This window comes from Pinus tabuliformis, chromosome 1_2 (genome assembly GCF_031772625.1).
Source record: "Pinus tabuliformis cultivar Carrire ecotype Pingquan chromosome 1_2, CPIR1, whole genome shotgun sequence".
Classification (NCBI taxonomy): Eukaryota; Viridiplantae; Streptophyta; class Pinopsida; order Pinales; family Pinaceae; genus Pinus; species Pinus tabuliformis.
The window spans coordinates 1,136,883,757-1,136,899,983 of NC_142298.1; the positions used below are offsets into that span (position 1 = coordinate 1,136,883,757).

A 16,227-nucleotide genomic window follows, 5' to 3' on the forward strand; every position below is an offset into this window, starting at 1 on the left:
GCTCAACTTTAGAGAATTCAAATTCCTTGGCTAAGAATTCTCTGAGGAAAAAATTCCCTTAATCGTGCTTCTCCTCTTCTGACGATTTTCTGCCCAGCAAACTACCTACAGAAAAATCTACGTCCCACCAGCTCTCCTCACGTTGAGGCTTCAGCGTTACTCCCTCTGCCTCGACAAAAATTCAATCTAGAATCCATTCTCTTCGTCGAGTTTCTTAGAGAGAGATTGCCTCAAAATTTCAACCCTCTAGCTAAGCACTGCACAAACCCTCTAGGGTTTCGAACTGCTGCCTCCTACAGCTTTTCGATTTCCCTCTTATGCTTAGCGCTAGATCTACCGGCACTGCTCTTCATGTTCCACTTGTAGCTATGATACTATTGGGTGTAGTTTTTATACCTATTTCCTATACTTTCTTTCCCCGGTTTTGACCCTTTTCCCTCCAGACCAACATAATTGTACATGTTAACTGCCTTTTTCCTTATTATGGACAACCTATTTTACTATCATGTTATTTTTCCATTTTTGCTAGATACAACGATGCAATATTCCTTTTTATAGCTAACAGGGGTAAGCATTGGAGAATTCTTTTGGATCCTCTCCTCTTTTTTAGGTGTCGCTCGCAAGGACGAGGTTATGGAATGAAGAACCGCGATGATCGGTCTAAGAGCAAGATGGAACAAATTGTGGTTACAGATCTTGTTGTTACACCACAATGTTGTTATAAGTATTGTTGTTACACCGCATTGTTGTTACAGATTACTGTTGTTACACCTCGGGTTTCGTTACAAGGTTGATGTTATCCAGTGATTTTTCTTATATCCCAAACCGTTATTTGACCACAAGGTGTTGTTACACTGTAGCTGGCAAGTCGTGGGTACTATTCCACACAACAGCTATTAGAAGTTATGAATTGTTTATTTAGATAGTGACAAATCCAAGTGGTGACGATCGTAACCTATGTATTTGAATAACATTCGTATTTAGGAACTGGTTATAACAATTTCTATTTTATGATCAACATGAGAATCGTAAAATTCTCATGACTAATCTATTCCCGATTTTGGGTATGTAATGATTATAAGATAAACTTAATCACTCAAAAACGGGGGACGACATAGAGAGTATTGTTATTTTTATCTTGTAACTTTTAATTGGTCTTAATTTCAAAGACATTATGGTGATGTTGTTGTTGTTTCCAAGTTGATTCCTTAACTAATTTTGTGTTCATTCCTACGCCCCTGCTAAGGAGGAAGGGCCCTCCTCATTAGCAAGCACTGCAGCGGTAGAGTAGTTGTATATTATTGTTTCTTTCCTTTATTACTTGTATTGTTTTTTGTTGTCGCTATATAATTTGTAGAATATATCTGCTTCAGTTCCAAAATTATGTTATGTTGTAACACCGATTTGATTAGGAGTATGGTAGTTGACCAGCTGGTGTAGTTATTGATGTAGTATGTGGCGTGCCTTTGATATGGTAATTGTGAAGTGTGATTTCATTTATATAGAGTGTTTTAATTTCCGCATGAATGATTTAGTTTCTGCAATTGATTTAGCGACATTCTTTATTGTTTTCTGTTTTCACTCTTGGCTATAATGTATCGGCACCGATAGTGAAAACTCCATTGAAACAACAGACCTACCCTGGTTTGACAATTAAATGGTTGCAGTCTTGGTCAATTAGGATTGATTAAAATAGAACAACATTTGGCGTTGTTGTCGGGGATCGCAGTTAACGATACAGTCAGCGAAGTTGTTTGATGATAGAGTGTTCCTAGTCCACAGTCGTTGGGTGGTAAGACGAGAGGTAAGAACCTACGCATTGCTCTAACATATCTAGGCGGGCTCACCATTGTGATCATTAGGGCACACAGGGTGTGGCATTTTTTAGTTTTCTTAAAAAATGTCTTCAGCGCTTTAGTTGTTGGGGGGTAAGACGAGAGGTAAGAACCTGTGCATCGCTCTAACATACCTGGGCGGGCTCACCACTGTCGAAGACTGAGACACTTAGGGTGTGAATTAATACACATAGGGTCCATGTGTGCAACTGTAGGAATTATAGAAATACAAAAAACAATCCCCACTCTAATTAGTCACAGGAAAAGCAGGTCGTAAAAAGGAAAAGAAGAGTGTAGATTTGGGAAGGAAAACATTTATCCATGAACTGATCTCAAGGTCATAAAAAGAACAGTCAAGTTCTCAAAAGGACGGAAAGAAAATAGGGCCAAAAAAAGTTGTTACTCCCATAACAAGCGCAGAAGCCTCTGATTTCTCTGTCTCGTGACCATACCATTCTAAAGCTAGCGAAAACACTCACAAGACTAATCATCCAATTCAGGAGCAGCAGAGGGAAGCTAGTAAACAGAACCTTAAGACTGAAGGGCAAGGGGAAAATTAAGGGGAACATCAGAAGCTTGAAATAGGAGAACACTTGTTGGTTTATCAATATCCAAATTCAAGTAGCGCAGTGAAACAACTAGCCCTGAAACAACCTGAGCTACGAAATTCACCAACAAGATAATCACAAGAACGGTTTGAAGAACACCTGTTACAACAAGGATCAGAAGGGTTAATAATGGGGGACAAAAATAACAACAACACTAAAACAGATGTTATTGTCACCACCTTTGAGTTCCCAATTGGGGATATGAGAGGTGAGGCTCCCATGAAAAACATTCATTTGTCATATTTACCATCTTTTCAAGGAATGACTGTAGAAGATCTTGACACCTTCTTATTTGACTTTTATTTCTTGTGCAGGAGTTATGACTATGTTTCAGAAGCTCAGAAATTAAAATTGTTTCCTACTACTCTAAAAGGAGCAGCCCTGAGATGGTTCATGGGGTTAGGCTCTTCTTCTATTCGAACATGGAGCGACATGAAGGAGACATTTTTATCAAAGTATCAAGACTATTGCAGAACCAGGGACTTAAGAGAGGAAATATTCAGGATGACACAAAAGGAGGACAAAATCCTGGAAAACTATGTGGAGAGATTTCAGTATAATTTGCAGAGATCTAAACACAGTGATTTAGATCACGAGACCTTGAAGACCATATTCATAAGGGGAATGAGGGATGACTACCTTGATACCCTGAATCTATTAGGGAAGGGGGACATATCTCAGGAACCATTCACCGAGATAGTAAAGCTCTGTCTAAGATGCTCTAGAGGATCGTCGAAGGGGAGAAGCACAATCCGAGATGCCTTTGCCCGAATACAAAAATTTGCAAGTGGAGGAGTAACCAGAGCAAAGATCGGGAATTTATTTGAAAAATTCAAAACCGACATCATTAGTACTCTATTTGCTTAGATAACGACAACACAGATCAAGAAGGCACAAGGAGAAGTTGATACACCTCTAGCTTTGTTCTGTCTGAATTGCCAGAACAAACATCCCTTGAGGGAGTGAAATGAACAACATCAGCTTGTGCAATATTTGTGAGCTGGAACATTCTACAGGTCAATGTCCGAAGCTTCCCTGAAAGCAGTACTTAGAAAACGAGTGAAGAAGTCCAGTCCTCTTATATCATCGTACCCAGGAGACCATGGCAGCGACGACCCCCATGTATGTCCCAAGATTTTTTTCTTCTTTTAATTCGTGGAATAATGCATATAAAGCTCAGCAATATCCATGGCAATACTCCACTCCTCCAACATAGCTTCCTTCACTCTGGAACCAATGGTCCCCCTCTCCATGTATCCAATATCCTCCATCTCAATCATATCCTTGGAATCAGAACTGGGGGGGGAATGTGCAAGGTCCAGTTTCATCTGGATTACCAATGCAGCAACAGCTACAATTGCCCCCTTTCCAAACTCTTGTTCCTACACTGCCTATGCGACCCCAATTACCTGTGCAACCTAATCCTAACCTGAATAATAAAGCAGCCCAAAGCATAGAGGCTATGACTACCTTCCATACTTACCTTATCACTCCCATCGGACTTAATGAAATTCAACTACGGTCAAGTAAGGTAATTAAACCAAATCATTCCCATATCATCAACGAGGAGGAATGTGAGCCTTCCAAAGAAGGTACAATAGATCTTGAGGCGGTTGTTACACCTGTAATAGCCAACCCGAGAAGAATTGTTGCTCCTGTAATAGCCAACTCGAGTAAGGTTGATACTCCTGTAGCAACTGATTCAGTTGTTATGACTCAGGATCCTTCGTATCCCCATAGATTAATTAATATTGGAATGACCTCACAACCCGAAACCGACTTTCTTAGGGAGTTGAAAAACCTGCACGTACAAATTCCTCTACTGCAAGCTCTTAAATAAGTACCTATTTATGCCAAAACAGTATGAGACCTGTGCATTAAGAAACCTGGAAGGAAGCCTAAGGACCCTGCTACTATACACGTGATGGGGAAATTGTTTGAATTAATGACTGCTCAGCCTCTTTTAACCAAGTATAATGATCCAGGAAACCCTACGGTTACTATTTATATTGATGGCCAGCCCATAACTAATACATTGATTGATCTTGGGGCAGCCATTAATGTAATGACAAAGGACCTCTTTACCACCTTGGGGCTACATGGACTTAGACATACGCCTACCGTACTTGAATTAGCATATAGGTATCGTGTTAAAACCAAGGGGGTATTAGAGGACATAGTAATCACAATAGCTTCCTATAGATATCCGGCTAATTTTCTTATCTTACAAACTAAATCCAACCTAGGGGGACATCCTTTGATTTTGGGAAGACCTTGGCTGGCCACTACAATTTGTTTATAGGATATAGATCTAAATCTATGATGATCTCAAATGGCTAGGCTATAAAGAACCTTAACCTTTACCCCCCAGCAAAACCAAATATGGATTTGAACAATCCCTGGTGGGATGAATTTGAACCAGAATCAGATCTTTCCCTACCGCTCCTCACTCTTGGAAAAGCCTAGTATTTCAAGGATGAGACAGAAGATGATATCATTAATGGTTTTATTAGTAACACGCCTTTTGTCGCTTCTATTGAAAATTCAAAGGAGGAAGAGGAGGTAGAAGATATAAACTTAGAAAAAATGAGAACCACTCTGCATACTGACAACAGTCTAGTCGAAATAGAACCAAGAAAGTATTTGAACATTAATCCCAACCTGACTGCTAAGCAAAATAAATTGTTGTTACAGTTGTTACAAAAATACAAAAAGGAATTTGCATGGGACTACATGGATATGAAAGGGATTCATCCCAACCTGTGCACTCACCACATTTATTTGAAAGATGGTTGCAAACTAGTTAGACAACCGCAACGTGACATGAACCCCACTGAAGGAAGTAGTGAAGGAAGAATTACAAAAACTCCTAAATGCTAATTTTATTTATCCGATATCTGACAGTTAATGGGTGTCTCCGCTTGTCATTGTTCCTAAGAAGAATGCAAAATAGAAAGCCTATGTAGATTATTGAGAACTCAATAAAGCCACTAAAAATGACCATTTTCCTTTACCATTTATAGATCAGGGTCTTGACACCCTTTTTGGGAAACTAAATTTGTCATTTTTAGATGGGTATAGTGGCTAAAACCATATACATATTTCCCCAGAGGACCACGATAAAACAACCTTTACTTTCCCTTGGGGAACTTTCGCATACATAGTACTCCCTTTTGGACTCTACAATGTGCCAGCAACTTTTCAGAGTGCAATAATGGGAATTTTTCTTGATTTGTTGAATGATTGTCTAGGAACCTTCAAGGACGACTTTACACCTTATGGTGATGCTTTTGAAACAAAATTAGCTCATTTAGAAAAAGTGTTGGAACATTGTATACAGACTAATGTTGCTTTGAGCACCGAAAAATGTCACATGATTCTGACTGAAGGGATCGTGTTAGGACATCTGCTGATGGGATCAAGGTAGACCCTACTAAAATAGAAGTAATCGTAAAATTCCAACTCCCAAGACACAAAAAGAGGTACGTAGTTTCTTGGGACATGCAGGGTATTACAGAAGGTTTATAAAGAATTTTTCAAAAATTGCATCGTCATTGTTCTCTTTACTTATGAAAGATATGGAATTTGTGTGGACGGGAAAGTGTGAGCAGGCCTTTTTGAAGCTGAAATGTTGTGTATCAGCAGCTCCATTTTTACGTGGACCTAATTGGGAACTATCGTTTCACATAGCTACAAACGCATTTGATATTGTTGTAGGTGTTGTTTTGGGCTAGCTAGAGGATAGGAAACCATATGCTATTTATTACATAAGAAAAAAATTGACTCCAGCCGAGCTCAACTACATAATGATCGAGAAATAATTCCTAGCAGTAGTGCATGTCATCAACAAGTTTTGACATTATATTACGGGGTATTGTTAAAATTGGCAACTAGGGTCAAACTCCATGTGGGTCATATTATTTATGGAAGCTAATATTTTTTTTGGATCCCTCTCATAGAGAGGTGTAGGATTGATCTAAAGATCATCCGATTATGATAAGTATTCATGGAGATATGAATTTATTTTTGTTATGGGACAATTCGTCAAGGTCGACCACCAACCAAATAAACCCCACATGTGCTCAACATTTTAGTATAAAAGGAGATGACTTGAGAGTCATTTCTAACACACACTTTTTGTGTTCTCTTCCTCTCCACTTGTCTTTGGGTTTTTGGTGGGAGGAAGAGATCCTAAGAATTTACAGAGCCCTAAGGAGAGGATGCCCTAACTCAATGTTGTCATAGAAAAGGCATGCCCTAGATCTAGATGCAGGCAATGAAGAGAAGGCTCTATGTCCTAATGTGGTAGCTTACATGGAGGGCAACTCTTATGGTGGACACAAGGCTATACGTTGTCCAGATCGAAGCTGCCCTATAAGTTGTTCAGCCACCCTAAACATTCTTTGCTTTAGCCGCAACAAAAAGAGGATAGAACAACATGGGTTTTGGAGGTTGTTAAGAAGGTCGAGGAGATTCTGGACATCATGATGAGGAGGAGATGAAGGAGGTCATAAATGGATGTATTTTAGGACTTTTCTCTCTTGTAACAGGCCGAATAAAGGGAAGGCTAGGCCACAACTAAGGCAACATTCCAACGAAGGTTTGAAGGGTTGTCTTAGGCCATCTCAGGTGATCGAATTATTGTAATGAAGGGCAGCGACATCAATTGTTTAGAGGACGGGCAAACCCTTAACCAATTTGTTGCAAATTTATGGAGGCTTGCTGTGAGGGCAGGTCGTGAACCTTGTAAAGGCTAGAACTGCCCAGGATTATTATGAAGGGTCTCATCCCCATAAGGAAGGGCAGTCGCATCACCTTGGAGCAAATCTGGGCAGAAAAGAAGGTTGGCAAAGGGACTATGATATGCCCTAACCATACCTACGTTGCAGCAGACCTCAAAACAGTGAGCTAAGGTATGTTGTCTATGACATTTCTTGTAGGTGTTGAGGATCAGTTTGGACCAGATTGTTGGGCAGCCAGTGGGAGCCAAATTGGTGGTTGTACACAATGATTTAGTGCAACAATGTTCAATGGGACAGTTGTAAGATGATGGGACAACAATGATATAGTGCAGCAATGTTCAATGGGACAATTGTAAGATGTTGGGATAGCAGTATGATGAGATAGAACAATGATGGGACAGCAGTATGGTACTTGGTGTAGCAAGTACACAAAGCAGCAATGGTGTAGCAAGCACAAGGGTGACAGCATGGTGCAGCAGTGGCACAAGGTACAACAGTGCTAAACACCGGGACAACAATACCGCATAAGTATGATGTGTACAGCATGGTCATAAGGTCTAGCATTGTGATTATGGGTACAGCATGGTGCAGCATGATGACGACATGCAACACAATGATAGGTGAAGGAGTCACCTTGGAGCATTAGTTGAAGCAGCATGTCTTCAACTGATCTCATGTATCATCTGCTCAAAGATGATATATGCTCTTATTTGGATAAGTCAAAGTGTTGACTTTTGTTGTAAATATACTATCTCTCTCTCTCTCTCTCTCTCTCTCTCTCTCTCTCTCTCTCTGTTGAACTATTGAAGAACATATAAGAAGAATTGATCACGGGTTTCCCCACATTGGGGTTTGTCCCTAGCTAGCGCCACATCTTGTGTCCTCTTGTTTTGGCTTGTCTTCTGCGATTTATGTTTATGTTCTATCTGTAGTTTACTTTAATATTGATGTGATTGCTAATCTGGAAAAGATATTGAGCTAACTATGAAAATTGAAATGAATTGCTCTAAGCATAGAACATCCCTAAAATTTACATGGTATCAGAGGTGAGGTGAAGACAATGCCCAAGCAAGAGTGTAAGGGCAATCACCGAAGACAGTAGGGAAAGGACAAAAGGATAAATGGATTCCTCATCCCTCTTCAAATTCACCAAAGGTGAAATCGAAGCAGAGAATATTATCAGAATGGTGTAGCAGAAGCTTCTAATGGCCTACCTAAAGATCACTTCATTGGGAAGTCTAGATCTAAGGGTGGAAGGAAAAACAGATACCTTGCTTGTAAATAAGTTTGGTCATTATGTGAAGGAGTTTCTGAATGGCAGGGACACATCACTTGATGATGATAACAATCATTCCAGGGACATCTTCAATGATCAAAGGAATGACAGGTAATGCAGGTCATCAAGGAAACGACCGACTCTTCATGAAAGCAAGGAACCCTAGGTATGAAGAATCAAATGTTGTTTCTGATAAGATAAAGAATCATTACCTTGCATTGGCCCTCTCCTTTAGATTCTATGGGAATTTGGCTTATTGATTGTAGTGCTTCAAGGCACTCCATTGGATAGAAGGGTGCTCTCTCTAATTTGGTATAGATGGAAACAATCTTGGGATCATACTTGGAGCCGATGCCACCTATCCCGAAAAGAGTGTAGGGAATGTTACCTCTCAATTGGATGAGGATAACTTGATTCATTTAAAGGAATATCTTTATGTACCTAATCACAAGAAGAACCTAATGTCCATTTCGACAATGGAAGTTAAAGGTTTCAGGGTGGCATTCATCGAAGGAAAGGTGCGTTTTTGAAAATGAAATTTTCAAAGACACTTTTACTCATGGGTTCAGGGTTGGCAATTTGTATCAAGTTGTAGGATGGTCCATTGGGGACCATGTCAGTTGACACGTCTCATCTATAGCACCAGAGGTCTACTTATGGGACCATACCTCTTGTGAGTCAGATGATGACAGGGATGCCTGAATTCAAAAAGAGAGCATGAAGGTACATGTCTGAGATGTACAGAAGGAAAATCTTACAAGGGGGCCATTCCCCTCATGTAGCAGGTCCACAGGTTTGGAAAAACTCGAGGGGTTTGAGATTCATGATTGGGAATCTCATGTACGCAGGTGGAAGAAATCCCTCTACGGCTTGAAGCAAAACACCCCGGACATAGTATGATAGGATTGATAGCTGTCTGATGAAGCTAAGATTCACTAGTAGTGAAGTCGATCCAAACCATTGCTTGAAGGTTGTGGATGATAGACCTCTCATACTGGCAACTTTTGAGGACAACCTCTTTCTGACAGGTGCAGACCCTCTCATTTGCAAAAGTAAGAGGGAGTTGGATTCCGGATTTGGAATGGTGAACTGCAAGCTCGTGACTACCTGACTACCTCAATGGAGCTTAACTTTCAGAAGTTAAGTGGTAGTTATGACATACCAGATTTGGGAAATCTTTATGAGTTTCATAAACTCATTTGCATTAATGTTCTTGGTGAACTTCCGTCCGAATATATGTTTTGCAGTTAGCATGTTGGGCTCATATTTGGTTGAGCCTCACTGGATTGGTGTTAAGAATCTTCTGAGATATCTTCGGGGCATAATCTCTCATGGACATTGTCGAAAATGTGAAGTTGCTAGATTATTCGAATGTTGACTAGGCAGGCAGTGTGGAGCATCACAAAAGCACTTCTGAGTGTTGGTTCTCTTTGGGTTCTACTTCAGTATCCTGGATGAGCAGGAAGAAGAAGTCGGTTTCTATAAGCACCGCTGAGACTGAATACATAGCTACGAGTATGACCTCATGTGAAGCTCCCTGGTTGCGGAAACTCTTCAGCGAGCTGTTTATACACAAGATGGATACCACTGTGATCTTCTGTGTCAACCAGGGGGGGATTCGATTGTTGAGGAATCATGTATTCTATGATTACTCCAACATATGGACATCAGATACTACCTTATCTGAGATATGGTACATCGATGAGTGAGGAGGCTCCATCGCATTGAGATTAATGTACAGGTCTCGGACATTCCGTCAAAGCCCCGGGGAAAGGTCAAACTTGTGACTTTCCTGAATGACTTGGAGTCATTGAGAGATCCTCTTATGAGGGTCCTGCATGATGCATGCATTGAGCTCTGAGAGCTCCCGGGGGCTTGGGGTACTGCTTGGAGCAACAAGCGACCATAGTGCCACTCACCCTACCCTAATGGTGCGTTGCGTACAGGGTGAATGGCTCAGCCTTCCCCTGTGATACCTCGTGGTGACTTATGGACAAGATGGTTAGTTCTCCTGTCAAGGCATCCTACCCATGCAATCTGGGACTCATGGGAAGTACCTCTCATCTGGCCAATGAAATGGGGTTAGGGACCATAGTAGTACTATCGATGGACGCATCATTGTATCTACCATACTCCCTATGCTAGGATGACCTCCATTGATCTGACATCAATGAAACTGACCTAGGATCAGTATGAGTGGTTTGAGACACTCTCTTGTGATATTGATCTGGGATCAATAAAACCGACTTCAGTTCAGTGGAGAATGGTATGAGACATTCTCAATCAATTCTTATTCTTCATGATTCAGCAGAGCAGAGCAGTGCAGGGCATTGATGGAAAAGATAGTACAGTTGGACATGTGGATCAACGGGTGGAGTTCTCCCTAGTTGAGAGGGAGTGTTAAAATTGGCAACTAGGGCCAAACTCTGTGTGGTTCATCTTATTTATGCCAACTGATATTTTTCTTGGATCCCTCTCATCAAGAGGTGTAGGATTGATCTAAAGATCATCTGATTCCGATAAGTATTCATGGTGATATGAATTTATTTGTGTTTGGAACAATTCATCAAGGTCGGCCAGCAATCAAATAAACACCACATGTGCTCAACGTTTTAGTATAAAAAGAGATGACTTGAGAGTCATTTCTAACAAACACTTTTTGTGTTCTCTTCCTCTCCACTTGTCTTTGGGTTTTTGGTGGGAGGAATAGATCGTAAGAATCTACGCAACCCTAAGGAGAGGATGCCCTAGCTCAACGCTGTCATAGAAAAGACATGCCTTAGATCTAGATGCAGGAAATGAAGAGAAGGCTCTGCGTCCTAATGTGGTGGCTTACATGGAGGGCAACTCTTATGGTGGACACAAGGCTATACGTTGTCCAGATCGACGCTGCCCTAAATGTTGTTCAGCCACCCTAAACATTCTCTGTTTTAGCCATAGAAAAAAGAGGACAGAACAACTGCCCAGGATTATTATGAAGGGTCTCATCCCCACAAGGAAGGGCAATCGCATCACCTTGGAGCAAATCTGGGCAGAAAAGAAGGTTGGCAAAGGGACTATGATATGCCCTAACCAGACCTAAGTTGCAGCAAACAAATCAGACCTCAAAACAGTGAGCTAAGGTATATTGTCTATGACATTTCTTGTAAGTGTTGAGGATCAGTTTGGACCAGATTGTTGGGCAGTCAGTGGGAGCCAAATTGGTGGTTGTACACAATGATATAGTGCAGCAATGTTCAATGGGACAGTTGTAAGATAATGGGACACCAATGATAAAGTGCAACAATGTTCAATGGGACAGTTGTAAGATGATGGAACAACAATGATATAGTGCAGCAGTGTTCAATGGGACGACTGTAAGATGTTGGGACAACAGTATGATGAGACAGAACAATGATGGGACAACAGTATGGTACTTGGTGCAGCAAGTACACGAAGCAAGCATAGTGCTGCAAGCACATTGAGACAACAGTATGGTACTTGGTGCAACAAGTACACAAAGCAGCAATGGTGCAGTAAGCACATGGATGACAACATGGTGTCGCAGTGGCACAAGGTACAGCGATGCTAAACACCAGGACATCAATACAACATAAGTAATATGTGTACAGCATGGTCATAAGGTCCAGCATTGTGATGATGGGTGTAGCATGGTGCAACACGGTGAGGTGCAACATGATGACTAGATGCAGCACAATGATAGGTGAAGGAGTCACCTTGGAGAATCAGTTGAAGCAGCATGTCTTCAACTGATCTCATGTATCATTTGCTCAGAGATGATATATGCTCTTATTTAGATAAGTCAAAGTGTTGACTTCTGTTGTAAATGTACTATCTCTCTATCTCTCTTTTCAAGACTATTGAAGAACATATAAGAAGAATTGATTAAGGGTTTCCCCACATTGGGGTTTGTCCCTGGCTAGTGCCACATCTTGTGTCCTCTTGTCTTGGCTTGTCTTCTGTGATTTATGTTTATGTTCTATCTACAGTTTACTTTAATGTTGATGTGATTGCTAATCTGGAAAAGATATTGAGCTAACTATGAAAATTGAAATAAATTGCTCTAAGCATAGAACATACCTAAAATTAACAAGTATCAAGTATTTGTACACACTAACCATTCTATCATTCATTTTTTAATGAACGAGCCAACTACCAATGGTAGAATTAAACGTTGGTTGTTGTTGTTACAGGAACTCAATATCAAAATTGTAGATAAACCTCGAAAAGATAATGTAGTAGTCGATTTCCTTTCTAGGTTAACTATTGATGGCAATTGCATTCCTACTGAGGATTCTTTCCCTGATGAGTATCTCTTTGTTATTTCTACTTACTCACCATGGTATGTAGATATAGCCAATTATCTTGTTGTAGGGAAGTTTCCACGATACTTGTCCTCCAAGGAAAAGAACAAAATCATAGATCAGAGTGATACTTATACTTAGATAGATGGGAATCTCTGTCACACTGGACCAGATCTTTAGACCAGGCGTTGTGTTAGGGAAGATGAGATATATGACATCCTTAAGGCTTGTCACGAGAAACCTTGTAGAGGACACTTCGCAGACAAGCGAACAGAATACAAAGTCCTTTTGACAAGATATTATTGGCCAACAATATTTCAGGATGCCAAGAAGTTCATGAAAGGATGTGATAGTTTCCAAAGGATGGGCCAACCGCTGCAATTAGATGAGATGTCATTACAACCTCAAATAGTCTTAGAACCATTTGAGAAATGGGCCTTGGATTTTGTGGGACCAATTAATCCTTCATCTAGATAGAAGTCCTACATCTTGGTCTGCACCAACTATGTCACAAAATGGGTTGAGGCAAAAGCACTAACTAGAGCCACGGAGCAGGTTGTTTCAGACTTCTTGTTTGAAGACATCTTTGTCTGTTTTGGGATACCCAGGGAGATAGTGACAGATGGAGGGCCCCAATTTACATCTCATATGATCCAAAAGTTGGTTGAAAAATATAAAATCCATCATAGAATCACGACACCTTATCACCCACAAGCAAATGGCCAAGTGGAAAGCACCAACAAGGTCATTGAGGGGATTCTTACCAAGACTATGGCTAGTCACCGAAGGAATTGGGTTGATAAACTTCCAAAAGTGTTGTGGGCATATAGAACCACATGGAGGAATACTACGAGATTTTCACCATACGAACTTGTGTATGGTAAAAATCCCTTATTCCCTATTGAGTTCGAAATCAAGACATTGAGAACAACATTGCAGGTGAATTTGGATCTGGCTACAACACAAAAGCAAAGGTTGAATCAACTCAATGAATTGGAGAAACGATTGGTTGCTATCCAGCAAACAGAGATTATCCAGCAGCAGAGAGCTAAGTGGCATGACAGGTTCATCAAAAAGAAGAAGCTTCAGAAAGGAGATTTGGTTCTCTTGTATGATTTGAGATTCACAAACTTCAAGGGTAAGCTTTTCACCAGATGGATAGGTCCCTATGAGGTAGATGCAGTCTTTGACAATGGCACTGTGAATTTGGTTACCATGGATAGTGCGAGGACACTGTTGCGTGCTAATGGGCACCGTCTTCAGTTATATCATAAACCTGCTTCAAGGGATTCATTTTTTAACATTGTCACAAATTCGGAACTTCAGATTATAGGAGCAGGGGGAACCTCTATGTGTTGCCAAAATTCTAACTTTTCAATAAGTGTAACCGTTGAAAACCAAGCTCTGTTAGCGGTTGTTACACCTAAAATAAAAATAAATAAATAAATAATGAAAATAATCTGGCTATGAAAACCTCTTTTTGGGGCGCCGACAAACAATTTTTGTAACAATTGAAAACCACTTTGTGGCACTACTAGACACTTTTATTGAAACAACATTTGTTATTTTAGGCATATCCTATAATAATGTTGTTACACCACTGTTTTTAGTTCTTTGCTTTTATCTTTTGTGCAAACTAATAACACATGCTAGTAGTCTTGGTTGTTACACCTGTAACAGTGGACGATTTTTAGAAATGATCCAAGTAAATTATATATTGTGATACACAACACGCATCACCATGACTCAGGAGCAATTGCCTTGATCGCTGGAATTAATTTCGTGCACCTCGTCACCAATGTCTTCTCTCCATGTCACACCAAGTACGTCATGAAACGGTAATATCACTATCCTCTTTTATTTAGTAATTATGGCAATTTAATGTGATATCCTTTTGACGATCAAGGACGATCGTCACACTTAAGTCAGGGGGAGGACGAATTACATCATGACATGACCTTTGCATGACCTGTGAGCATTTAAACCGAAACCAAAGTATGATGATCTCGTAATCATTATCATTTAATGATCGATCATGCCGAAAAGGGAATTGTACCTCAAACTAGACCTTCCATAACTTAGCATTAATAAGGAAATGATATTGCGCAGTACGAACCCTGATTTGAAATCCCTGCCTTTAACCTCACTGTGTCACCCTACCATTACCCACTGTTGAAGCGTTGCATCCTCATTCAGAACTCTCAGACAAAAGTGGAGGAGAACAACGTTGAAACAGAGAAGAGAGGAGAACAACGTTGAAACAATGTAGCAATGGGTAGAGTGGCAATTCGACATGAACCAGGATCAACAGAGGCATTGGAAAACTACCCCAAAGCATGCCAAATTTTCAAAGATGCAGGTTGGTTTGAGTTTTTCCAAAGGCTGGAGGGATCAGACGGAGCAATTGCTATGGAATTCGCTAAGAATTTGAAGAGGAATCAAATGGAGGTCAGGGGATTGTGGTTGGAAGTTACAGAGGAGGTAATTGCTCGCATAACGGCATTGCCAGTAGAGGGAAAAAAGTGGTTTAACATAAAAATCAATGACCCCTCTTTGAAGGAGGATTTTCTCCAAGGGGAAGAACGGTTGGTGAAGAAAGAAAGAGGAATTAACAGGTTGTCGCTTCCCTAGCCATGGGAAGATGTCTCCCTTTACCTCATTAAGTATATCACCTATGAGGGAAGGGCAACAATTTTATTTAATTATCACTTCCCGTTGCTAAATCACCTCCGACAACAACAGATGATGAAGTTGAGGTAACTTACATTACTTAATAAAACATATAGTTAATAAAAGTAATCATATTTTTCTAGAATCTTTTGGTAGTTATGTTGATATGTCCAAATGACTGTACATAAAAGTTCACATCAATAATGGGGTTATCATCTCTCGTCATAAATTATTATTTGAAATCTTTTGCTCAACAATTTAGTAGTAATTGAAATTCTCATACCACTCATAGCCAAATGAAAAGGGCCTACAAAAGCATCAACAAGAAATAAATTGGTACATGAAATGGAAATAGAAGTTATTTGCTTCAAGAATGCATAATGTGTAAACATGTCAACAAGTCACTAGAACAACGAGAATAACATGAATTTCAATTGTTCAATAAGACTAACATTATTGAAATAGAAGTGTATTTAAGAAGAAAAGTGCAGTGGATTAGGGGGGGAATAACTAAATTATGTGAAATTTATTGCGAATGAGATGTGAGATGATGAGCCAAAGACCAAAGCAAGAAAAAGCATAGAAAATCTTGTGTGAATCTATAAACTAGCCAAAGTAGAAATCAATGAAGTTGAAAAACAATGAAAATGGAAAAAGTTAGTATGCTACCATAATGGAAAGTATATAAAAACATTAAAGCCAAGACTTAGAAGAAAGTTAAAACCAATATGGAGAAACAAATGTTTAATACTTGAACATAATCCATGTGAATACAATATAAAGCTTCTTCAA

General features: G+C 40.0%; 1 pseudogene; it reads left to right on the top strand.

Annotated features, from left to right (window-relative positions):
- Nucleotides 1-14,211, top strand: part of LOC149210178 (endoglucanase 24-like) — a 49,493-nt pseudogene extending 35,282 nt beyond the window's left edge.
- Nucleotides 14,212-16,227: the final 2,016 nt, after the last annotated feature.